Source organism: Ornithodoros turicata, chromosome 2 (assembly GCF_037126465.1).
Source record: "Ornithodoros turicata isolate Travis chromosome 2, ASM3712646v1, whole genome shotgun sequence".
NCBI classification, from domain to species: Eukaryota; Metazoa; Arthropoda; class Arachnida; order Ixodida; family Argasidae; genus Ornithodoros; species Ornithodoros turicata.
Genome location: NC_088202.1, coordinates 99,862,736 through 99,888,455, shown reverse-complemented (window position 1 = coordinate 99,888,455; position 25,720 = coordinate 99,862,736). Strand labels below are relative to the sequence as shown.

The following is a 25,720-nucleotide window of genomic DNA, read 5'->3' as shown; positions in this document are numbered from 1 at the left end:
CACGAGTAAATGCCTGTTGTTTCCCAGCAGATAAAACTTAGTAATACATACTAAGGCTGTACTACACACGCCGTTTAGCGATGTAAACACACACACAGATACACACAAACTGTAAACTTAGGTGGGGAAAATCTCTTTCGATTTTTGCAATGAGCTCAAAGTGAAAATTACAAGCAAAGTATTCGGACGGCATTTCTTTTTTTTTTTTTTACAGTGTGATCTTGATTGTGTGCTGTCAGTCTCGGCTTCCGTTTCCAGAAGGCAATAACAACCTCAGGGCGAAGCAGCGAGAGAGCATCGTCGTCATTTTCGGATAGCACATATTTTGTGAATCTTCTCTGTGGGTATATAGTAGACCTTTGCAAAGCGGTTCGCCCGAGGGACACATCGACTTTTGAAAACATTTCACCGTGTGCGAACCATCAAATCCAGGGAGAAGACGAGTTTATAACGTGCCCGCACTCTATAGTACGCGACGTGGTCACGGGGAAAAGTGGACGAAGACTAAGGTACGTGCGTCCCAATCTTAGTACGGGAAAAACATCGAGCAATTCACAGAACGCTTCCTCGCCCAGTGGCATTGACTCAGGTTAACACTGTGCCCCAAGTCGGTGTTGCTGGATGCGAATTATTTCCTTGTCGTGAAAATGGTGCAGGAACTTAGTTTATTTCTTTTTAATGACCCGCAATGTTGCGGAATGAATGTATGGACAAAGTACGAGAGTACAGGAGAATGCTGGCTTGTATATATTTGAGAGTATACAATTGAGAAGGGCGATATTTCCTTGAGTATGAGGGGGCGCCGGTAAGGAGAGCACACACCTGTCACGCACCAGTCAGTCACCTCAAGACTCATCAGCGGCAATGGCTAGTGTGACACTGAGACGGAAGCTGAAGGGGTGGGGCAAGGCCCCCTCCAACGGCGAATATAACGAATATTTTTTTCAGCTGTTGCCAGTGGAACAGGGAACGTGTCTTTGAATGAGTTTGGGTGTTTACTACACGGGCTGTCTATTTCTAGGAAAAAAAGAATAATAATAAAGTCACAGCTTAGTTCCGCGGTGAAGCACCTCATCCCATTGTCATTCATGCAGCTGTTGTTGTTGTTGTTGTTGTTGATAGTGCATCGTACGTTATCGCCTTTGCGTACGTAAGGGATAGCGTGGTGGTTCTGCGCACTGCGCGAAGCTTTCTTTATGGTGTGCGCGTGCGCAGAACCACCAACGCTATCCCTTACGTACGCAAAGGCGATAGTGTACGGCACACTAAAACTCTCTAATGTTTCAAAACTCCACACACTAAACACACGATATCACGATGGTACGATACACACGGTACGATAAGCCATAAAATTCAATCTGCCCGAGCCCATTTTCCGTTCTCACGAAGGAGGCAGCAATACCAGGAACACACTGTAAATTTTAAAACGTTTCCAGACAACCGCAAGACATTAAAGTACCTTAGTTTAAAGTTCTCTCACGATGTGCAACCATGAATTATTAGACTTTAATGTAATTCTCGTTAGGCACGGTTCTTTGTATGCGTAATTTGAGCGTATCTCGAAGCGCCGTGCCCCAGGTGTTACTCGGGGTCTTCGCTGACACCGATCCCACACTAAAGCTCTCAGCGTATCCGCAATACGCCACAGAATATCGACCAGTATCTTCCAAATTTCACCCTCATTTGTCCTAGACTGGTTCACTAATTACTTTCTGAAGCCGGTACCTTGGTCGACAGATGGTCGAGGGCTTGCGACAGGCCACTTCACGTACTCGGCGCCACCCTGGAGCACCCGGAGGACTCGATTAGGGGACGCCATGTGAAGGTCTTTCAAAAGACCATGCATAACTTATTAACGCAGCCATTCAGGGCACAATGTTTCCGGGTAGCTCTGCATCGGGGTTCTAATTAATTCCTTCAGACTGTCACCGAGGCAAATTGCGGCTACAGCTGCGGCTCGTAGCAGCGGAACAGATATTTTGTGTGCCAAGCTTCTGTACAGCACTCCGCTGAAAATCAAATTTTGCCTGTCGTCGAGAAAAGCCCGTCGAAAGGGTTCGTTGTGGCACGATTTAATACTCGGGGGTTAATGTGATTCCACTTTTGTGCCTAGGGAACGGAGTTGCAATTCAGTCTGAATTGACGAGTGACGTGAAGCACACTTGGATGTGGATGTCTTCAGGAGCTTCAACACAACGGCGGCATGTCCAACACCGTAAGATGGCGAAAAAGATGAGGCGGGAGTGAATCAAGCGACAGACTAGTAGACAAGACAGCTGCCCTTTCGTGCGCGCTTGGTAATGGCAATGGAAGAAATAAGAAAAAGGTAGCGATGATGGCTTGACCAACATAGATGCCGGCTACCCATACCGCTTAATGAAGTTGCCACACCAAGACCCAAGTGATGAAGAACAAACGTAAAATGATTCGCATCGATGTAAAGTTGCATTCCAAGGTTAACGCAAAAAAGGGGCGAAATAGAGGTGAATAAAATCGGCACCGCGAATACGGACACTGATGGTGGTGCTGGCGATGGAACTGAATGCCGTAATCGGCAACGCTTAAGCGGGCAACTTCCGACACGGCGTCCTGGACCGACTTCACAGGGAACCGAGCCGAAACTGATAGCTCTGACATCACTGCAGGCGTCTCCACCAATGACGTGAGAGGTGTCACGCCCTTAGGACTATACCAATAGGAATGGGCGTAGCTGTTGCTCCAATGACGTCAGAGCTCGACGTGTACGTGTGTTCATGGATTCATACCTCGAAGCACGGCACGTAGAAAACTAATACTTCTCTTCCATACTGTGGCGCGCAGCGCAAAGCGTACGCGACGTAATGAACCGGATGTATCGCAGTGTCGCTTACTTATAGCTGCACGCTGAGGTAGGGAAGAGAAAAGAGTAGCAAAAATACTCCACGAAATATATATATGACAGAGACATTGATCGGCGTGCAGGTGCCGAAAACACAAAAATGTCAAAGTACTACATGAAAATCAACCGAAACACAAATTACCAGAATATATCCTTGTCCACCCTAATGTCAAAACATGATGCTCCCATATGACTTCCTCTATCCATATGTTTGCTTCAAGGAATACTACATTCGTTTGTATATGCTGTCTCTTTCACAGTCCGTCCGCAGGTCTGTCTGAAATTTGAAACCGGTTTCTTCGGAAATTGATAATTCGGCGCGTTGCTAATAGCAACTGCGAGTAACAGTAATGCATCAATACGGGCAAGCACTTTCGTTGTGAAAGCATTACAGTTTTCATTTTAATTCCGAAGGATTTCACGGGAGGTGTGATTGCAATGGCTTACAAAAAAGCAAGCCCAGACTCGAAGCTGACGCCCCCGTCACAACCACCGCTCGACCTCCTTCCCTCGAGCGTATCCACTTTCACCTTCTTTTTCTATATGCCATTTAATAAATTAGCTACAATACCAGGTTACGTGTAAGGCGCATGATGCAAAGAACCCGTACGTAAAAGCATAGCAAGCTCTATGCGTTTTCTTGCAACGCGGGTAACGGCGAGAATATACTACAGCCGAAGCTTTCAAATATGTTGCCCGATTTTGACACGCCTTTCACACGACTGAGTTCGCAGCTCTTATTGATGTCATGTAGATGCCAAATATACACTCCGGGGCCTCCACGATATTCAAGCTAGCATCCGTTTTGGAGGGCTCGCAAATATTTTGGAAATACCGGGGAAAAAATACCACTTCACCCCGACATTGACATTTGTGACAGCAGACGCTAGGGACCATCACCAAGGGAGACAAGAGGAATTTCGCATGTTTTCTCAATGGCAGCGTGACGTAAGCCAGCTATATTGAAGCAGTTGGAGGAGTGACAGCTGGATACTTGCATTCAGTCCGTCTGCGTGAAAAATATACTGGCGTACAACGGTAAGAAGACTACTACCGACTTATTGTAGCACTACAGATGATGGTCCACAATGTAACTGTGTTCATTTCTAGAACTATTGCATACTAGTTTAATGAATAAATTTAAATTTTGACAGTAACACCGAGTCTATACGGGTAAGCCTCCGCCATGAAGGGGCTTTGATTGTCGAAGTGAAGGCCGAGGTCAGTGGTTAAATATAATTAGTGAACACAGTTTTGTGCGCCATAGAAGCTAGAGCTAAAACTCGCCCGCTGCCCATGTCTGGTATGCCCGGTCGCATGGCTGGTGGCGGGGATTCTTTGAAGGGATGCGAGGATGCGATATTGGAAGCGTTGTTGGACTGCCTATCGGCAAATATATTTTGCAGATACTATATTAAATGTCACTGTAACAGCGTGATTAAACGTCACAGCGACGTAGCACTAGTACGCCTACCTGTCTAAAACGCGGCCTATTACGCCACTTACACGGAACTGCCGTTCAGCCAATGACGTTTCACCCCAATTACTGTTGGATGTTGATACACGGCGGCGTCAAATGCCATCGGCAGACTTTCAACGGCAGTTCACGTCAGCTGAGACCGGTGTTCCCAGGTGAACTAGTCAGTTGGCAAGATGGCGACAAACACTGAGGTGAACGATGCGTCGACCAAGCGCTTTGTGGGGATCATCCCCTTTATTGGACGTTCTGGCTCTTATTTGGCCTAGTTTTAGACGCAAGAAGGCAAAAAAAAAAAAAAGAAGAGAAAAGGAAAATATCCGAAAACTGTACCAATTACTACGGAACAGGCTGAATGTTATCATTTCTACAACTCTCACGTAGTAGGATCACCTAGTGGAAAAGGTGAACCCAACGCGCACTGAAAGGCCCATGTAAGCACAGGGTACTGCCATTAAGTTGAATAGCCTCTGAGGGGTTCAACTGGCATTGACTTCAATGGTACTAAGAGTCTCCGTGCAACAGAGATGCTGAAATGGAATTAGGGCAGGTATCTGATCAGTGAAACGCTTCATTTCGCCGAGCCAAACCACCGCTATGCACCCTCAATTTCAGTACATTGTTGGGATTCGGGATGTCCGGAATTACAAAATCCCAAGATTGACTCGAAAAAATCCCGGGATTGTTTTCTGCATTCGGTACTTGTAGTATCGAAGTAATCCCGCATTTTTTTTTCGAAAAAATTCTATGATTTCAGGACTCGCTTGGAATACTCGCATACCTACGAAAGGCGTAGGGAAGAAAGCGCGCTGCACGCGTATGGAGACGTTTGTAAGGTAATGTCACTGAAGTATATTTACACGTCCTCTCTATATATGTTCCAGCCTCAGAACATTAATTGTCTCATGTTCAACGTAAGGTTTGTCAGCCTATTGTGGCGACATGCTGGGCGTGCCGCATGTTAGGACTGCGGATAATTTAGACAGACACGTTTGTGTTGTGCGCTGCCCAGGTGCACCAGGCTCGGAGAAACGAACCAATGACCCGGGATATGCATGTCCTGCATGTCCCGGATGCATGCCCTGTGCGGACATGTCCTGCACACCCCTCCCACTCCGGTATCACCATCATCTTTCCCCTATACATCTTTCATCCTTCATTCCCCCTCACTCTGGTGCACCGAGCTGCCAATCATGATCAAGCTGACTGCACCTTCAGCAGACATGCCCCTCCCACCCCCTCCCCCTCCCTTCTGTAAAAACATCATGTATAGTGATCAAATACTCCACCGACGAACCACCCGGCATTTCGTTATGTTCTTCCACTGTTTTTTCTCTGCACATCTACAGATATATCTGGAAGTAAAGGGGTGTTTCCAGAAGCAAAGAGTGTTTCAAATAGCACGCTGACTACGTTCATGTTGTTGCTCAGCAGCTGATCAATATATTTCTCTTTCTTTTTTTCTCGTCCGTGTTTTGTTCGGTGATGGTACTCAGGGAATTACAACAATGACGGACGGAAGGAGGACCGAAAAAGAAAAAGATGGTGGTAGATACACGCTCAGCCGAGAAGTACATATTACAACTGCACAACAACCAGCCACACGAGAAGACGTAGTGGAATCAGACGAAAAAAAAAAAGTTGTTATCGAATGAAAAAAGAAAAAAAGAAAAGGTTGTTCCGAACAGGAACAGAAAGTGGAATAATTTGTACTGTGTATTTCTTAATTGTAAGAAACGACTAAACAACATATTTCAGCTTGAGTGCGGAGGCACACTACATCGACACCTTCAACGAAGAGCATTTATCTGTAAAGTAGAGTGGAGAAAGAAAATAAAAAAGTTCTCTTAGCCTGAAATGTGCACTATTAATATTTTGGACAGCAATTGAGTCCCTATGTTGCAGTCGCGTCTGGTTCGCGTCCTGCACAGCGAAATTTCTGATAACGTGCCATAAATGCTTAAGGGGGGGGGGGGGATTCGAGAGGTCTGCCTGCCAAGATTGGCCTGACGTTGCTCCGGAAAGGGATGAAAGAGGGTGGGGGAAGGGGTAGGGGAAGGCTCACACGTCTGGTTCTATACAGTTTCCTGCACTACAACCGACCGTGAGGGTCAACTGCCTTCAGAAAGTTCAGCAGGGCTTTCTGTACGGACTCTGTAAGACTCGGGCTTTGTCCACGATGGCGAAATTTCTGTGCCGATATTAACCTTAATCCCTATGCTCACTTTTCAGGCTCGAGGGACTGAGTCCGCTAATATTTCTTAAAGTAAGCAGCATAATAAGTAATAGGGCGCAAGAAGTCTACGTTGACTGAGTGCGTTGTTAACGTTTCATGAGGGCGCATCTTTCAGCTGCGCCATTGTTACATGATGAAAAGGTCTGGTGCGATTATGAAGCAGGTCTGCTTGTGTATAGTTTTCATTTCATATTGGGAAGTTTACCATTTTTCAGCTATACTTTGCTATACGAATGTGTAGTAACTACAATCCAAAAATGGTGCGTGGAAAACATTGCAGTTGGTGTTTTACGTGCACAGGAGTACTGAGGAGGAGGAGGCAAGTGTTTCAGGATGTTTCTCACAGTCAGTGATATCTGCAGCCACAGTTATGCAGTATGTGATCACTAACCTCACTAACAAGGTACCAGGACCTTAACAGCAGGCCCTTCTCATCGTCAGTATCTAGTTGTTGTTGGCCCTTTTATGTACGAGGGTGGTTCCATAAGTTTCCGGCCCGAGGTAGAAAATACGCGCGAATTTGAAAATGCGATTAAGGACGCGTGGTGCCATCTGTTGGAGGGCCGGAGCGCCACCCTCAACCCTCTCCATCCTTTTGTCGGTTGGAGAGCGGCATTTCAAACAGCCAGGGTGCACTCTTCAGTTAAAATGGAAAAAATCGAGTCACCGCGCTGTGATAAAATTCTTGACAAAGGGGGGACTTTCGCGTAAAGAAATTAAAGCGCGACTGGACAACGTGTACAGGGAAGCCTATCCATCGTACACAACGGTAAAAGACTGGGCTAAGCAGTTTCGACTGGGGCGAGAGTCCATTGAAGATGATCCACGCGATGGTCGTCCAGTGGAAGTGGTGACAGAAGAAAATTTGTCTCTTGTCGAGGAGGAAGTGCTGCGCGACAGGCGTCTGAAGGCGAAGGAAATCTCAGAAAGGCTGGGGCTTTCCAAAACAACCGTTTTTCGCATAATCGGCGAGGGCTGTCACATGAAAAAGGTCAGTGCGAGATGGGTGCCACGACTTCTCTCGTCAGTTCAAAAGCAACAGCGCGCCGTCCGTCGTCTGTGCCAAAGAGTTTTTGGAGCTCTGTCAAGAGAACGAAGAAGAAATATTGAAGTCAACTGTCACAGGGGATGAGACAATGGTGCTCTACTATGATCCCCTTTCGAAAAAAGCGTCTATGGAATGGCGCAAACCAGGAGAAGCACCCCCAAGAAAAGCCAAGGTCACACAATCCACAAAGAAGATCATGGCAACAATATTTTGGAATTGTCACGGGATCCTCCTCACCGAGTTCAAAGAGAGGAACACCACAGTGAATGCGACTTATTATGCTTCACTCTTGGACCGACTGCGAGACGCCATCAAGGAAAACAGGCGCGGCAGGTTGAGTCGAGGTGTCCGGTTGCTCCAGGACAATGCCCCTGTCCATACGGCTTCTGTTGCGAAGGCTGCACTGAAGGAGTGCGGCTTCGAAGAAATCCACCACCCACCCTACAGTCCAGACTTGGTACCGAGTGACTACCTCCTGTTCTCAAACTTAAAGAAGGATCTCAGAGGACGGAGATTTCAAAACAATAGTGTGGTGCAAGAGGCAGTTTTCCAGCATTTTGCGGACAAAACTTCGGACAAAAATGACTATTTTTTCAAGGGTATAAGAATCCTGGTTGAAAGGTGTCAAAAGTGCATTGAAGTCAAGGGTGACTAAGTCGAAAAGTGATAGTTTCGTCTCTATGACTATTAAACCACCCTCGTATGTATCAACGCATATGCCGCCGTATTTACTACCTGTTACGGGAAATAAGAAGAACGGGCGCATAAAAAAATACAGTGCTCTTGTGCGCACCAGGTCTAGAATCATTTGGCATCGAAGACGTGGCATTATTTGTACTATTTCCTTTCCCATTTCAATTTGTTCTCTTACCAATCAATCAATTAATTTTTTTCCCCCTGCGAGTTTTCGCCGACCTTCTGATTTGTAATCTGGTGGAAATTTTAATTATTAACTTGAAGATGCAACCTTGGTATGTAGCCACATGCAGAAGCGCCCCTGACATGTCCATAGCGCGCAAAATCATTAATCACAATGAATATTTTGAGCAAAACATAAAATTTTGCACGCGTCAGAATAGGAGGGCTTCTACTCCAATGAGCATCCCAACAACAACAAATACGCCTCGTTAGTGCGCCATATTAAATGGTGTGGTGATGGATGAAAAATGATCGAAGTCCTTTGTGTGCCATAAAGTCGCAATCATTAAGCTGGGAATCGTTAACTTGACTCTTTCTATGAAATCTGTGGATTTCACAGTGCATAGTTTTGAAGATATTATTTTTACAGACAACGGATGCGGGTAGACTTACCTGTAAATTGAATCATTGCAGAATTTTTGTCGCCAACTTCAACAAAACTAGAAATGGCACAAGTGCGTATTTATATTCTTCCAAAATACACTTGTTTCAAAATGGGAGAGGTCAAATATTCAGAGAACTCAATGCATTTCGGTACACCTATCAACGCTGGACTTTCAGCATATCCTTCCAGAAATAGAAGGTCATGAAGTGCGGACCACATATGCGTATGAAGTTACACAGACGGCGTAAGGGCGCCCTTGGCATTTATCTTGTTCAGCAAACTGGTTAAGCAGCATAGTTAATAGAAGTGAGCATCACTAATTGCGACACCACGGTTTGAAAATTTCCAGTTCGTTTGCTGGGCTTGGATTTTCCCACATATCTGGCAAGTGTACCCAACTAAAATCACAAGGCACCCTAGAAACACTTCACAAATAAAATATGCTTTTCCCTTCTACCTCCGTTATGTTCTGCATGGCCACTGCTTTCTACATTCTTTATTGCATGCCACCACTTTGCATTACAAATATATATATAAAAAAAAGAAACCCTTTGCTGGTTCTGGAATTTTCCCCACGTAACCACTAACCTCCTTATCTTTCGCTATGCTTGCCAATTCTTGCCTGTTGTCCCGTTTCGTCTACGTGTTCGTGAACCTTCCATTTTTCTGTAACCGGTCTGTAGCCTAGATCACTACGTTCACATAATCCCCTCCACACTCTAACAAAGCAGCCATTCACTCCGGCCGTAGAAGCCCGTACGGAACCTTTCTTCCCTCCGGGCTGTTGACCCACAATTCGCATGAACCTTTAAACACGTCACACCTAACCCTTTAAATACCATGCCAATGATGAGGACGGTGCCCAGAAGAAGAACAGTCTCTGTTCGAAATATCGGCGGCTTCTGTCCTGAGGCAACTCCCTTCCTACATTCTACCGGTTCGCTGGATTTCTACCCATCTAGGTGACGTACTGTCATCCGTGCTAATATTTGAGTGTGTGTTTCTTCCAAGGATGGGCAGTATTTAAATACATTGCAGTTAAAATAATATTTAAAATATAAATACATGTATTTATATTTTGTATTTAAATACAGAGTTGAAAAAATTATTTACAATTATATTTAAATACCAATTTCCAGGTATTTATTCTTGTGAATGCTTTATAAATACTCGTAAACACAGAATATACTGACTCATAGCTTAAAGTTTCCCTGTATTTGACCTTCCGGGAAGAAGGGCGAGTTTTGGGGCACAGTGCATGTTTGTGCTAGCATGAGCATGCCACAAACCATTTTAGATGGCGAGTTTTTCACTGTTGTTGCGGACAACGGTCGCTGCTACCCGATTACCTTGTTGTACACTGTTAAAAATGAGGTGGTGGCGGTGACGAAAACCGGCTTGCCGTTGTTGGCCTCACTTATGTGGGCTGCGTCACGATTTAAATGAACGTCACCACATAGCACGCTCCTAGTCAACCATCATCCCGAATGACAACGTTCTCACCCCTGATTTCTTGAAAACGGAAGGCAGAACCTATTTTGTACCATTATATAGGGTACAATGGTAAAAAATAGACTCCGCCTCCCGTTTTCAACAAGTCGGGGACGAGAACGCTGTCATTCGGGATGACGGTTGACTAGGAGCCTGCAATGTGGTGATTCATTTTTAACAGTGTATGAAGCATCTTCGTCAAACTTAATACAAGCATCTGTTCATCGGCACCTGTGGGGATGCTGTTCTCCTTTGCTAATCTGATTGTACGGCCAAACAGAAGATGCCTAAAGGATGCAGTCTTCGAGAAACTTATAATATTAAAATCGTCTCAATAATCTAACAAATAAATACTATCGTTCCTTGCTGATTTGTTCTTATGATCATCGTTATTTCTGTAATTTCAGATGACATCTTCCTCACAGTATCGATGGTAGTAGTTACGGTAGTTAAATATCGTATTTATATTTTGTATTTAAATGTTTACATTGAAAAGTATTTATGAAGAGTATTTATATACCCCTTTCAACAAAGTATTTTGTATTTATATTTAAATACTCAAAAAATGTATTTATGCCCATCCCTGGTTTCTTCTATATATACCGTCTGGCTCAGATTACTTCTGTTACGAGTTATTCTGTAGAAAACAAGAACGTTTAAGAAAACATGCTTTTCCGCACCAGTGATTTAGCTTTGTGAGCTCTCAAAAGCCACACCTCATCGGAATACCGAAGAACAGAGAAAGGCACAACGCAACCTTCGTGTGCGAAACAGCTCTAATTTATTCACGGAAACACGACTCCCGTACATCTCCCCGGGCATATACTGCTCCAAATTAAAGGCGCGTCGTTGCAAAGCGATCATTTACTGCAGTTATTATCGGGCAATTTTAAGCCACTCGAAGCGGAGGTAACGCGAGATGACCATTTGGTGCACGCTGCGCAGTTAATTTGAGCGCAACTGTCACGTGGCACAAATTTATAGTTTTGTGCCAATACTTCCCGTGCCTCTGGGATTCAAGGCGTACAGTTACACCATTAGCAGGGTTAAACGCGCACTAACGACGGTCAAAAATGAAGGCAGCCTCGCATAACGCAGAAATATGTGACATGAGAAACCAAGAAAGTTACGCAAGCTCCGAGGGGGAACCGGTGACGTATCCTCCTACTAAAGGGAGGCCATTCAAAACGGCACACACTTAGCGAAAAATATTGAGAAGTTGCGTGACAGTCGGTGGTGCATTCCTTGAGGGAAACGCATTCTTGTGACCGCAAGAAACGAAAATGGCAAGGAATTGGATTGGATTGGATCTGGAGGAATAATAATATGGAGATTGTGGCTCCACAAATGGAACCTGCTACTCCAGTGCACTTGTACCGCGAGAGTGCAGTTAATATATCACTTAGATGGCAGGGTTTGGTGGGGATGATGATGCGATGGCAGCGTGGGAGTAGAAGCAAAAAAAAAAAAAAAAAAGCAGAGAATGAGTATGCTAGTCCATGAGCGTGCTATACGGAAAGCGAGCAGGCACAAAAGTTGGTGGCTACTGAATGCACCTCGAAAATAGTTTGGACAAATACCCTGAAATCGATTTTTTTGTTTGCCGTCCGATCGTCTGCTAAAACCAGTGACGTCACGGTCAGCTTTCGCTTTGGCTCTTCTTGGCTTGTTTACTTGCTGGCGGTTTCGCAATCGCCAGCAATCGTCAGGCTGAAAGCGAAATCGAGTGTCGCCCGTACATACAAGCACCACGAGCATCGTTCTCTTCGCCTAAATTTGATCATCATCGTTTTCCTTCGGCTGGTCAGTACACACAACTTCGTTTAAGGTGTCCTGGCTAAGGTGTCCGGTCTTCGTCCTGTGAGAGATGTGGTGTGACAGAATTGGAAGAATGCCGTGCTCCTCGCCGTACGAGCGGGTATACTAACAACAAAGATGTTTCGTAGCAAGTTACCAGTTGATTTTGTGCGTGATTGGGTGATACGAAACCAGTGGTTGAGTGCTCTGAACTTACAAAGATAACAGTCGTGTGTGCTCAAAGCATTTTGGATCAGAATGTTACGAGGTCGTTCACCTGACGGCCGATTTGGACTGGAAAAGTCGCTGAAAATGGATGCGGCACCTGCCTCGTTCGACGACGACAAAGAGGATAGCACGAAAGGAGCCATCTTTTCATTGGTAGAAGAAGGAGAAGTTGCAGGTAAGTGTCCGCACGAACTTGCACTATGTCTTCACGCAATATGAACATGTGAACGACAAAAGGCTGCTGAGCCCTATAGTCCGCGGTTGTATATAAAAATACGCAGTTTCTCAGAGAAGCTGGTTGCGAACTTACATGAGTTTGAGGAAGCATGAGCCTGGGTACGGAGAAGACGTAACAGTCACAGCAGCTGAAATCAGCAACAACTTGAGGGTTCCTGTTTTGAGACACTCTGTGTCTGTCTTCACTTCTGTATGATCACGCTCAGCCTTTTCCCAACCATGGAACTGCCCCACATCCCACTTACATGGCAGCAATATTGTTCCTGTTTAAAAGCTGGGCTGTGTCTGTGAGTGATGTGTGTTCAAGTTGTAATGTAAGGTTACCACGTGCCACAAATTCCATTGTGTTCTAGTCCTGTGAAGTTTACTCCAGCAACCAACAGGCCTTCAAAGGGTGCACGAGTACCTTGACCAGCAAGAGATGACAGTCATCACCGATAGGCACAATTAGGTGAATCATCCCTTCGACGTGCTGCACGTTGCAAGAGGTAATAAGCCACATTTCCTCTGTAGTGCACACCGTCATAGCACACATGTGCAGTCCAGCTTGTGTATGTTGTTTGAAAACATATTTCCTATTAGAAGGGGTACATTTGGGGGCAAGCTTTGCTGTTAACATTATTGATCACATTTGTAGCTTAAATGTGTAAAGCATTTTGCAAATGTTTTAGCAGTGTTAGCCTTAACCGGTATAATTACAATCTCTGCTTCTCCTTGCTCAGGCCTCAGAAAAAGATACATGCAGCAGCACTGGTGAAGCATCATCCGGTGCTACAAACAGGGTGGCACAAACATGGTGCCACAACATTGGAAATCACCTCTACTGGTGCGCATTGACAAGCAATGATAATGGGAAGTTGGTCCTGGTAAAGTGGTTCACGGTATTATCATGGATATTTAGATCATGGTGTTGCTTCACATATTCATGAGAATCAAGGTCTTCATGCAAGATGTGCACATCGAGACATTGGAGAGCAGCTTTGGCTCAATGAAGGTGATTTACAATATTTAAAGCTAGCAGGGATTACTAAGCAATTGTCCTGCATTCCTCACTTACAGGGACTGAAACATTCGAACAATTAGAGGGGATAGTGGATGTACCTCCCCTTCTGAAGGACATCCTGTCACTGTGTGCACTACAAGTTCCCTTGCCTCAGTGCTGTTTCTCGGTCATGTATCTCGGATATCAGAGCACCACTTCCACCTTATCTGTGTGCCACATATTGTATCTACACAAGAATAACGCATGCGGGAAAACTACTGAAATACGAACTTGTATCGTTCCTTTACTGCGCAGGACGGTTCTGTCTATTTTAGGCGTAATAATAACGCTAATTTTCAGGTTAGGCTATGTCCAGGAGCTTACTGGAGCTGTGTTCAATCCCTGTGTGAGGCGGCTGTTCATCAGACCCTGACCAGAAGCAAGAGGCTAAACAAGCTCACCACAAAAGATACAGTGAATTAGTCAATAAAACACTGACAACTCTGCAAAGCATTAACTGCAAGTGTACAACAGAAGGGCTTCAGTGAACGTGTACAAGCAGTGTCATACCTAGGATTTTTGGCTTTCGGCACCTCATTTGCCATTAATCGGTGGCTTCTGTAGAAGCGTAGGGATGGGGAAATAAACACGAGTTTTCTGTGCACAGGGTAAACGATACTCTAGGTTCTTCAGCGATTTGAACTATATGCAGTGTCAGGGAGAGATTAAAGGGGTGGGAACCTTTCATAGATATGGTTTGGTACATCATGGGTGCATGTTTTCCACACCATAATACTGATAAAAAGTTTGTTACGTGTCATACTTCACGAGATGAAAATCCTCGAACAGATGCCCCAGACTGAAGCACACATGCCACAGACCTCAGAGCTACAACCAATCCCATTGGTAGTCACCCGTGGTGACCATTATGCAGGTCAGTCAGGCGGTTCTACTATCTCCGTTTATGGCAATAAAATTATGTGACTACAGTATCTGTGGAATGTGTGGAAATGTGCATTGATACTACAAGTAACCTGCTGCTGAAATCATCCAGATCCAGATGTAATAATGACGTAGCCAGATGATATATGCAAGCAACTCATCTTTTTTTTTAGTGGTTGATTAATGTGTTGTGGCATGACTGCATTGGTCTTGTGAACCAGAGGAGCAATACAAATATATCTCTGATAGTTACACTTTCACTGTGTAATTGTACTGTGCAATGTGCTACGCCTTTACTTTTCCTTCTTTCTTTCTTTTTGTCCTGCTCTTGCTCACAAAAGCCATGTATGCTCTCATGTAAGTATCTTGTTTGTTCTTGTATCTGGTACTTGCTCTCTCGACAATGTATAATTTGGCAAATACGTTCATCATTGGTCTGCCGCTAGAGTTGTCATTCATGCCTAATTCTTACGTACGTACCTACAGTGTGTATACGATACCATGTTGTTGCTAAACGACTAGTTCACACGTTTAATTACTGTTCCTGGGACGCCAAACGCCAGGCATTCCAGAGAGAGATATGTGTGTAGTGTGTGACTTCGCAAGCAGCAAGTGATGCAGCAGTTACGATACCAGAGTGAAGTCTCGCAATTAAGCAAGCAATTGACTTACTTTATCAAGGATAACTACAATTCCAACAAAAATATCTTTCGTGTGTAGGCGTAGCACAGCTCGGTTGATAATACGTGACGTTCATGGTCCTCTTCGGCGGCAACGCGATAGCATAATTGCACGAATCCTAGGCGCACAGGTGGTATCAACAACGTGTTTTGGCACTGGCAAACCATCCAAAAAAACAAAAAAAAAACACCCCGGCAATCAAGAAGCTATGTCGATCGAGCAGACGCTCCCTGCCACCAATGCTTGTCTACATTCACGTATGCTGCGTAGAGAGGGCGGGGTGTCTTGAAGAACACTGATACCACTTACGTCAGCGGTATAAACCGCGTAAATCAATTCCGTCATAAAAATGGCGGCCCCCATGTGTGTTTTGGGATGGCTAATTTACGATAATTTAAAATATGGGGCTATTTTCTGTAAATGAAGGGTGGTTTCAGACACAGTTCGACATGGGCTTCCAGAATATCGGTAAAGTTTCAAAAAGTCAAGGTACCCCCGGAGCTGCCATTTAAAGTGCTATTGCAACTTCTTCCTTCACTCTCTCCACATCTGTTACGGACGGACGTAGACGGCCACACATGTTGGTGGGACGTAGGCTGGCCACATAAAGCGTCGTGACGTTGCCCACATACGTGAGGCCGACAACGGCAAGCCCTATCGCCACCACCACCACCACCACCAACACATAAAGTTTTCGGTTCCAAAAAAATAAGAAAAGAAGAGAACAGCTTTGGAAAGCCAGGGTAAGAAACTGTGCTGGGTTTTACCAACAAAAAGCAAGAAAATACAACTGTGCATCAAAACTTCCACCTGCTGTTGAAGATGAGGATGATATCATGAAGAAGGAAATGGGGAAATAAGTTGTGTCAGTGATCGACTGGCTACCTCAAGAACCCTACCCTAGATTAGCTAATGAGAATTAAATAACGATAAAAACGAGAAGAAATAAAGGATCCCACCTACTTTTCATAATTTTCATAGGTGACAACCATTTCGAGAAACGCATGGAGAAACAGCAAACGGTTGTTCACTGGGCTTGTAGAATCCTGCTCGAGATGAGCACCTCGTTAGATTAGCTACCAAAATTTTCAGTGATAGGGGCAAAGAAGAGTGGAAGGGTGTCCCGTACCAACTGCTGCTGTCTCATCTATAGAGAAAATGTTCATTGTCCAAGAATCCGTCGCTGCACTTCCTGTTGCCTGTCTTGTTGTCTGGGTGGTAGAACCCTGGACCGACAGTCCAGAAGACGTGGGTTCGAGTCATACAGCTCGCTAACCTTTTCAATGACTTCCTTCTTTCATTGTTCTTCGGCACTTGAGGCTCGTGTGTTGTGTTGTGCTTTCTTCTGTGTTCCAGCCTCAGAACATCAATTTCCATCGTGTTCAACAGATGGCGCTTGCGTCGCCCCGTCCCATGAATGTGTGCGTGAGTGAGAAACTTGACGTGCTCGTTTTCCTAAATTCATCACTTGCTATCTAAATTCGGTATACTATGTGAGAGTGAAAGCGGAATGAGTGAGTGAGTGAGTGAGTGAGTGGATGTGTTTGTCCCTTCAAATGACGCACCCTTGTTGGAAGTCGTTTGGGCAGGTGTGTTAGCTTGAAAGAAACTGTAAATATTGTATATTCTTGGCATCACTCTTGTACATATCATCATTGCATTAAAGTTTGTTTAGATAAAAAAAAAGGGGCTTAGCTCAATTGTTAGAGCCCTGGACCAGAAGATGTGGGTTCGAGTCCTACAGCTAACTAAACTTTTCAGTGACTTCCTTCTTTCATTGTTGTTGTCGTTCGTGAGTTATCTGTGAGAACGCAGCACACATTGCGAATCTTGCAACAGCTACAATTTGTGTCATCAGATATCAGAAGAAAATAAGCGTATAGCTGTTCAAATGAGTGCCCCTTGTGTGCTATTATGCAACTGCCGTATTCCCTATCATAAAAAGAAAAAAAAAAAGAACGCCAAGAAGTACTGTAGTAATTGTAACAATCAGTGTTGTTTTCGTCCGCCTATGCAGCTACAGTCGAAGTGACAACTGTCGGCATAGATATGGTGACGGAGCAACAATGAGGAGCTGGCGCATCTCGTTCTACAGTAAAGAAGACATAAAGCGAAAAGATAGAAGAAGAGACAATAGCGTCTCCGGAGTATATAGATATAGTTTCCACTTTTGCCGACCCTCCCAAAAACAAAACCTAGCACAAAACTGTCTACGGATAGCTGCTTGTTAAAGCCCCTCGCGAAGCTCATTAAGGGTTCCTGCATTCAGATCTGGCTCTGAATATATCCCCGCGACGCAAACAAGCCGCAAACATAAACTCTCTGCATAGGGTTGTATGTTTTAATACGACGCCGGTAGGGTAATATTTTGGCCCAAGGGATTCCTCGCCATTTCCCAGAGCCAAACTGAATACAGGTGTCTCCCACCGGGAAACTGGGATAAATGGAACAGCGCCGGCGCGACAATAGGCTTCATTTGTGCATGCAGGAACGGTGTTCATTAGTAAAACTATGCTTCAATCGTCGTCATGGTTACGGGACCTCATTAGGTCTCCAAGATTTTCCTAACCTGAGCGTAAATTCTTTGGAAGAGGGTCGGCACTGATTGGAAAAATCGAAGCTCATGTTGGAAGAGCAAAATACGTGCAGTCGTACGGTAATCTTGGCAGTCTGGGGTGCATGTTCCCCAAGCCCACCGAGGGGGTAACCGTTAGAGGTTAACGTTAACTCGACACTCTGCTAAGAAGGGCCAAAATATCAAATTGCTGGTTCTAAATGAGGGGTATGGGATGGTGGGAGGTGTGGGACAGACGACATCACCAGTTTCTTCTTTAACTCATCACCGTCACCATAGAAAAAAAAACAATTTCAAGTTCTCTGAAGCTGAGCACTATACGTTATTCAGTATATTATTGGCACCTCGTAATAGACATATAGGGAAGTGAGCACTGTAAAATTCCCATGGAAGTTGGAGTAGGAACAGTTATGATGTTCTGCTTTACACGTCATAGATGCTTCAATACTATTGCAGCATTAGAGATACACGGCGGCAAAGAAAACAATTGCGAGGCTTAATGCAGTCTACTTTGAATGCTACAACACTTCCGATCTCCGTCTGAGATGGACAACGCGTGTTATGACTGATATTTGCTGATTTGGGTCGACCAGAACAGAGCAGTGGTTACATTGGGAAGCTGTCATGGCGAAGTGCGCAGTCATGTTTGTCATTGCAGTGTAACATGTTCTAGCATTCATCTTGCATTCTGAGCCAAATCTATCCAGACAGCTCCACTCATACACTTGTTCAAGTTATACTAAAAAATATGGGAGCTATGCATCAAGAAGGTCCATCTGTACAGCATTCCTTCTATCCATTCTTTCAACAGCATCCCTGTCAATATCTAGTCTGCAATCTCTACCCCAGTTGATCGCCCTGCCTTACGTTACGACACTTTATATATACTTTTAGCAGAAAACAAGAAGCTCGGAGAGGGAAAAAAAAGCCAGTCTCCTGCCCGACTCGACACACAGACGTGTAGACACCAAATGCCCCCCTGTATTTTCCTTCGGTTTTGATTTCCTTCGGTCACCAGTGGAGTAGCAATTTGACTTTGAGGAGGGGGTGTCTTCTCACAACTACGGTGGCCTCCCTTTTCTACATTTATGTTCGACCTCTTTCAGCACTTTCCCTTCTAACTGTAGCGGATCTGAAGAGTGTTTCTTTTGCTTTCTTTTCTTCTCCTCTTACCAGTGCCTTATACGTTACGCACTTAAGAATTCGTGAAGTGGCTTAGCAAGGAAGTGCCCAGTTGTTCCCAGAAGACGCCAAAGAGAGGTTGCGAACTGTGTGGACGAAAAAAGAAATAGTCGATTTCGCGTTTACAGTCAGTACAGGAAGCCCTGTGGAAAATCATGAGGTTGGAAAGAAGCCGCGTTTGTCAATAAATACGAAATGTGCCTGTCGTTGTATACGACGAATGTGTAGTTGGTCTCCAATGCCATGTAACGGAGCTCGCATATACCACGTGGCCTGCGACTGGAAAGTGTGCCTTGTCACTGTAGAGTGAGAAGAAAGTGTCTTCGCTAGAAGGCAGACGTAGCGGAATGTTGTGCCGTATGACAGCTACGCTTTCAAGCTGCGCATGATTAGAAGAGTCTGGGGCGAGTGCATTAGCTGGATGTTCCCCGTGATGGTGTTGCTTCCGCCAAGGCGATCATAATGAGTCATAAAGAGGATCACCAGTCAAGCATGTGCAACTACGTTGGTGCGACATCAAGCAATCCCACAGCGAGGTGATGTGGCTGTCTTCTGTGCGACGCTGTCAAAATATGGCAGCGAATAAGAATAGTGAGGTGTTGGAGGTGATCAGCTTTCTGCATTGTGTTGAAGAAACGCAAACTCCGGAACGTGTACTTTGGACAGAATTAGGGACTGCGATAAAGCATTTCCGAGTTAAGCATTTCCCTACGCCAAGTTCTCTCCACACATTGCTTCTAAAGCTCGGAGCACTTGCCGCACTTGAAGACCATCTTGATATCTACTAAGACTTCAATACAAAATTTAACTTGTATTTCGGTCCTTGTCAGCTTTATCACATTTGAGTAATAGTGCGAAAGTGAAATATAGGAACTTATTAAAGTGCACTGGAATAAGGAATGATACATGAAATGTTGCATACACACGTTCGATTATTATTACACTATGGTACATTACTGCATGTTGAAAGTGAAGGGCTACCGGAGCAGAACAAATTGATTCTGGGTGGCCCCTTAGCAATATTTGCAGGACTTTACGCCTCCCTGGCAAGCGGCATACCCTTTTTCCTTTTTCTATCGGCAGGATATATAAGTTTCGATGGTATATTAAATCGGTGACGCCAGCGTGTCGCCACGCGAGGGGTTCCATGCGGATATACCCAGTTTTACGCGGAGATACGGTCAAGTGGCTTACATAAGCTAAATAAATAAAATAAAAAGTAAAACACATTACCATGCTTGAACAGCCATTTTCAAGACTAGCTCAAAGGTCGATTCTCGCTGAAGGTGGCAAGCTTATTTTCCACACTTTCACACGCCGAAGCTTGCTTAGATCATTGCACTTACTTAGAAGATTAGAGTAGACCAAGATGTGGATACATTGATGATTTATTTTTAAATTCCGCGTTAAAGCAACTATGGCTATGAGCGCCGTACAGATGTGCACAGATGGAGACAGGAGAGCAGGAAGCGGTAGAGGACAGGGTGGTTAGTGTGCATCCTGGGCAGACTTCAGGGGAAACTGTGCCGACATTCGTCTGCCGGAAAATCCAGGGAAACTCTCAGACAGCACAGCCGGTGGTAGGATTCGAACCCACCACCTCCCGGTCGTCTGCACGACCTTGGCTAATACCGATGAGCGGACGCTTTTACCAATTCGGCAATGCCGCTGGTATAACCTTACTGATATGCCCTGATTCTATTGGTTGCCTCTGGATGACGCAGTTGCACAATCGAGTGGGTTTATGGAACCCGGGCAGTTTGTACTATTTCTAAAGCACACGCCATCAACATTACAGAGCTCCATACAACATGCTAAAGAAAGCCCCGATTCATACGACCCCTGGAGTAATGTGCATGCCACACACGGCTCGTCGTACTCCGTAGAAATGCCACATCCAGAAGAATTACTGACATCTATCGCGTAAGACAGATTTCGTGCAAAGGAATAGCAGCCCATATGTCGCACCGTATGACTACATCAGTGGGCCGTGAAGCCGCTACATTACTTTTCCTTATTTGTACTGAAACAAATCCATTAAGATCTTAAATCGCCGTCGTCTGCATTAAAATTTATTGTGTCATGTATCACGCACCAAAGATGCATGGGGACACCATGCAGCAAACCGAGCAAGCGACGTTTGCCGTTAAAGTCAACATCATTGCATACATGGTCCCTGAAAAGAAATCCGGCAAGAATAGAACTACATGACAAAAAGGGATGCCCGAGGCCCAAATGTACTCTTCGGCTTTTCAATCGCTGACGTCTGACTTACCCAGAAGGCACACTACACAAAAACGGAAGAAAGAAAGAACCAAGGCGCGTGCTATAGATTACGACCTCATTTCCGGAAGTCTTTGCAGTAGTAACAGCGAAGCACCTTTAGCTGCAGATACGGTGCACCCAAGCACCAACATGTACCAACATAAACACAGAAGGGGACCAGAAACGGGTTGTAAAATACTGCAAACGGCCCCTCCTGTCCCACGCAGTATCCAGTGACAAGTTTATGATGGCAAAGCCAAGAAGCAGGCCTAAGTAAGTGCTGCCGTGATTGGGACCGAGATATACTGCTGATGTGGCGAAGAAGGCCTCTGCCAAGAGCGCCTCCTATTGTAAAGGGTGTACCGGCATCGCTTCAATAAATTGTCTGCCTATACCCCACATTACACTATGCTGCATCAGCAATAGGTAAGGCTTTATAACTCCGAGCATCGGTCGGTTTATGAGGCTGCTCGTTTCGAAGGAAAAGGATTCCGGCCGAAGAGGCTGTTTTCTCTGTTTACGCCGAGGGAGATGTAAACATTAATATATGCCGAAGAACCGCCCGCCCCTTGTGTCAACATAAGAGAAGGGGATGGCCACTCACTCGTCGCTACGGTGGAAGGGTGGAGGTGTGTCTGGCAGGACAGGCGCCAAATATTCCCCTAGTCTATGATGTGGGGATAAAGGATGCAATTTTGAGTGTGGTGAGGAGACGGTCAAGAGGCCCAGAACCGAACGCAAAGTGCAGTCACAAAATTAATCTACGGGCGAAACACACAGAGTGAAACTGAAATGCGAAAGAGTGGAAAAGGGAGAGGTGTTTGCACACTGAGTTTTACTTTCCACCAATAAGGCAGACCGACAGCGAGAGACTGATAGCAGACAGTAACGTAGATTGCGGATGCTGATGGAACACAATGAAGACAGACACATCATGTGAAGCCCAATAGAGCCACTGTCGGGGGTAAATATTCGGTGAATCTATTTTCGAAATGCCATTAATCTTGTATTGCGAGCCTTTTAATGCATTGTGACACCGTGTTTTATTTGATATCATGTTGTGCCACGTGACCTGTAAAGCCATGGACGTACGGACGCAGTGATTAGCTCCTTCAAGCTATCGCAGAGCTAACACCTATGGGATTCTTACATTTTATAATGGCGCATTGTGAGGAAGAAAAACACAAAAAAGGTATAAGACGAACTTGCATGTAAGCAGACGACTGCCACAACTCACCACTTTCAGCCCAGAGGAGTGCGTATTGGTGCATACGGCAAAGAGGAAACACTTAATTGAAAGAAAAGGAACAACGTGTTAACAGATCGTTCCTCAAAACAGCCTATATCTGCCTTCGTACAAAAAAAAAAGAAGAAAAAAACAAAGATTCGAAATTTTTGTTCTTTTTTGGTTTCACCGAAGGAAATTGATCAGTACAAGCAGGGTTCTGGCCGATACGATGACTTTTAAAGCTGCATAGTAAGCGAACGAGGGCAAACGTCGACTGACTGAAGAAGTACTTCAGCACCGCATGGTTACTCATGCTTATAAAGCGCATCAAAAATAATATCGACGAATGTTACAGTGATTATTATACGTACGGTAACTCCGTTTCACTATAAAGTGGTTGTTACATAGAGTTAAGTATGAGCAGGTGTATATTACATGTATTCTAAGCGTTCATGATCATGTACCGCTAGTCGCATAGTGTAGCTTCTATTGTTGAACACAGGAGTAGAAGGCAAGCAAACTGGTGTAACGGACTGGTATCGTATTCGTTAGATATGAGAAGCAACATAAATTATGACAAAATATGTACTACATATATATATATATTTCAAATTTCAAACATGTCTAACGTCATTTACTTGTTTCTTTAATGGCTTTTCCCCCTCTTTATATATATATATATATAGGGTGAGGTAAAAGGATTATCAAACGGCCACGAAGTTTTACAGAAGTTCAAAAAAAGACGCGGAAACAGATTTTAGGGAAGTTAAAAACACTAGTTTATTACATGGGGAGACGTTAAAAAGAAAAATGGGCACGGGGTCGACGTTTCGACAGTGGCACTGTCTTCGTCAGGATATATCGTCTATATATATATATATATATATATATATATAGGGTGAGGTAAAAGGATTATCAATGAGCAAATGCTCCATGGCTGCACATGAGGCATATGTTTACAGATCGAGCGTGCCACAATCCCAGCCGTAGACGGCCGTTGCGAGCTTCTTGGCTCTCATCGGCACAGCGCAGGGATGTGACACGCTCTTGGGTCGGCACAAACACTGTGTCTCTGCAAGACATCAATGTTCCAAGGTGTTAGCAACACCTCTGGAGGCCGCAGTGCAAAGCCAGTAAGTACAGATACAAATATAAAAATGAGCAAATGCTCAATGGCTCCATGGCACATCCCCGCGCTGTGCCGATGAGGGCCAAGGAGTTCGAAACGGCCGTCCACAGCTGGGATTGTGGCACGCTCGATCTGTAAACATATGCCTCACGTGCAGCCATGGAGCATTTGCTCATTTTTATATTTGTATCTGTACTTACTGGCTTTGCACTGCGGCCTCCAGAGGTGTTGCTAACACCTTGGAACATTGATGTCTTGTAGAGACACAGTGTTTGTGCCGACCCAAGAGCGTGTCACATCCCTGCGCTGTGCCGATGAGAGCCAAGAAGCTCGAAACGGCCGTTCACAGCTGGGATTGTGGCACGCTCGATCTGTAAACATACAGGGTGTCTCAAAAAACGTGTCATTCGGACTTTATAAAAAAACGGGGCGACGGAAAGATACGGGGTAAACGGCATTTGTGTGGCAACTGAATTTGCCATCTTTCAAAAATATTTTCATATATTTTTGAATATATTAGCGGCAGTGCGCCGTTGAATACCCGAAACTTTGAAGCCTCAATTTCGGAAATTTTTTTGGGCAGTTCCATTTGCAATATCGAACGGATTTCTTGGTGGATCTGACTAAGTTCGCTACGGGCTCTCTAATTCTGTAAAAAAAAAAAAAACGTGAGGTTGACTTGGGAAATTTTGGAGTTCAATTAAAAAAAATTCAATTTTTTAATTAAAGTCAAATGAAAATATTTTTGCAAGATGGCAAATTCAGTTGCCACACAAGTGCCGTTTACCCCGTATTTTTCCATCGGCCCGTTTTTTGAAACACCCTGTATATATATATATATATATGAGAGCCTATGCTATTTTTTTTCACTATATATATATATATATATTATGTATATGTTGGGGGCACGGTTAGCTCAAATCGCCTGTCAATACTTCGCCGTTCCATATTAGCCATGTTGCGCTTGAAATTGTTGTGCCAATATTGTACTTGAAGGTGGACCATGTGCTGCACGTGTTTATTACTGGAAAGAAATAGTCTTGCGACACCTGGAGATTTGAGATGAGATAAACCACGGAGTGCTGATTTTAGACAATCGTGTCTCATGCGAAATATGCCATCAAGTGGAAAACGTGCATTTATATCCACCACAGAAGCCTCCTAGTGAAGGTGATGTGGTAAACAAAAATCGGTCCCAAACCAGGACCAAAAGCGTTTTTTCATCGTTCGTGTACGAAATGCAGCCGGCAGGATGCAGAGGAGTTCTGCTTCCATGGAGGACATTGGGTAAGGGGGGGTAGGGGTGGCAAAGGCTTGCTGAAAGTCACTATTAAGAATATAAAATGCAGCACCCGAGCTGTCTGCCGTGACTGAGCCGTCCATGTAGACGTGGTGATGATTTTGACACGTGGAGCGCAGAAAGTCGAGAGCGAGTTAGAGGGCTACAGGTGCGGGAGTGTCACGCTCGCGCTGAAGACCGGGGATGGAGGAGCAGATATCGGGACGGGCAAATGTCCCTCCGGATGAGGAGGAAGGAAGATGATCCTTCAGGCGGGCCTTGCCGAAAGCGGAGTCGGGGCAGTCGTCGTCAATATGGCGGATATAGGGGTGAGGGTGACGGGTGAGGTAGCGAGCATATACTCGAAGGGCATCAGCATCTTGCAGAAGGGGAACGGGCGTCTAGTGTGCTTCTCCAAGAGTACAGTAAGTCTCTGATTTTGTGTAGAATATGGCCACTGTATAGGGGACATTCAGTCGAAAGCGATGCTAGAGTGTCTCTATGGGCAGAGACAGCGATGGAGGTACCGCAAAGACGTTGTTTGGGTCTGTACTATAAAGTGATGACGAGCTTGTCGACGTGTGTCCACTTACTAGAGTCCCCTTCCCATTATCTTGCTGACAGTGACGAGCATTAGCCCCACAGAGCTGGTGAAGTACACCCGACGTACTGGAATTTCAGGATACGCTCAGGAACTAAGCTAAGGAGGTCAGGAACTAAAATTTTCGCAGCGTCAAAAGAGCGAGCCAAGCTCAATTCTAG

The 25,720-nt window shown here is 44.9% G+C and overlaps 1 protein-coding gene and 1 long non-coding RNA gene across 3 annotated transcripts in view; one reads left to right on the top strand and one right to left on the bottom strand.

Moving 5' to 3' along the window:
• The window catches only part of LOC135385833 (CUGBP Elav-like family member 4), a 455,429-nt gene that overhangs the window by 391,603 nt on the left and 38,106 nt on the right, over positions 1-25,720 (bottom strand). The window lies entirely within an intron of this gene.
• LOC135385834 (uncharacterized) lies at positions 12,634-14,181 on the top strand. Of its 2 annotated transcripts, XR_010420512.1 has the most exons (5): positions 12,634-12,982; positions 13,049-13,183; positions 13,418-13,521; positions 13,597-13,689; positions 13,755-14,181. It is a non-coding gene; the product is annotated as an uncharacterized LOC135385834 (long non-coding RNA). The 2 variants fall into 2 exon arrangements; XR_010420511.1 differs by having other exon boundaries at positions 13,418-13,689.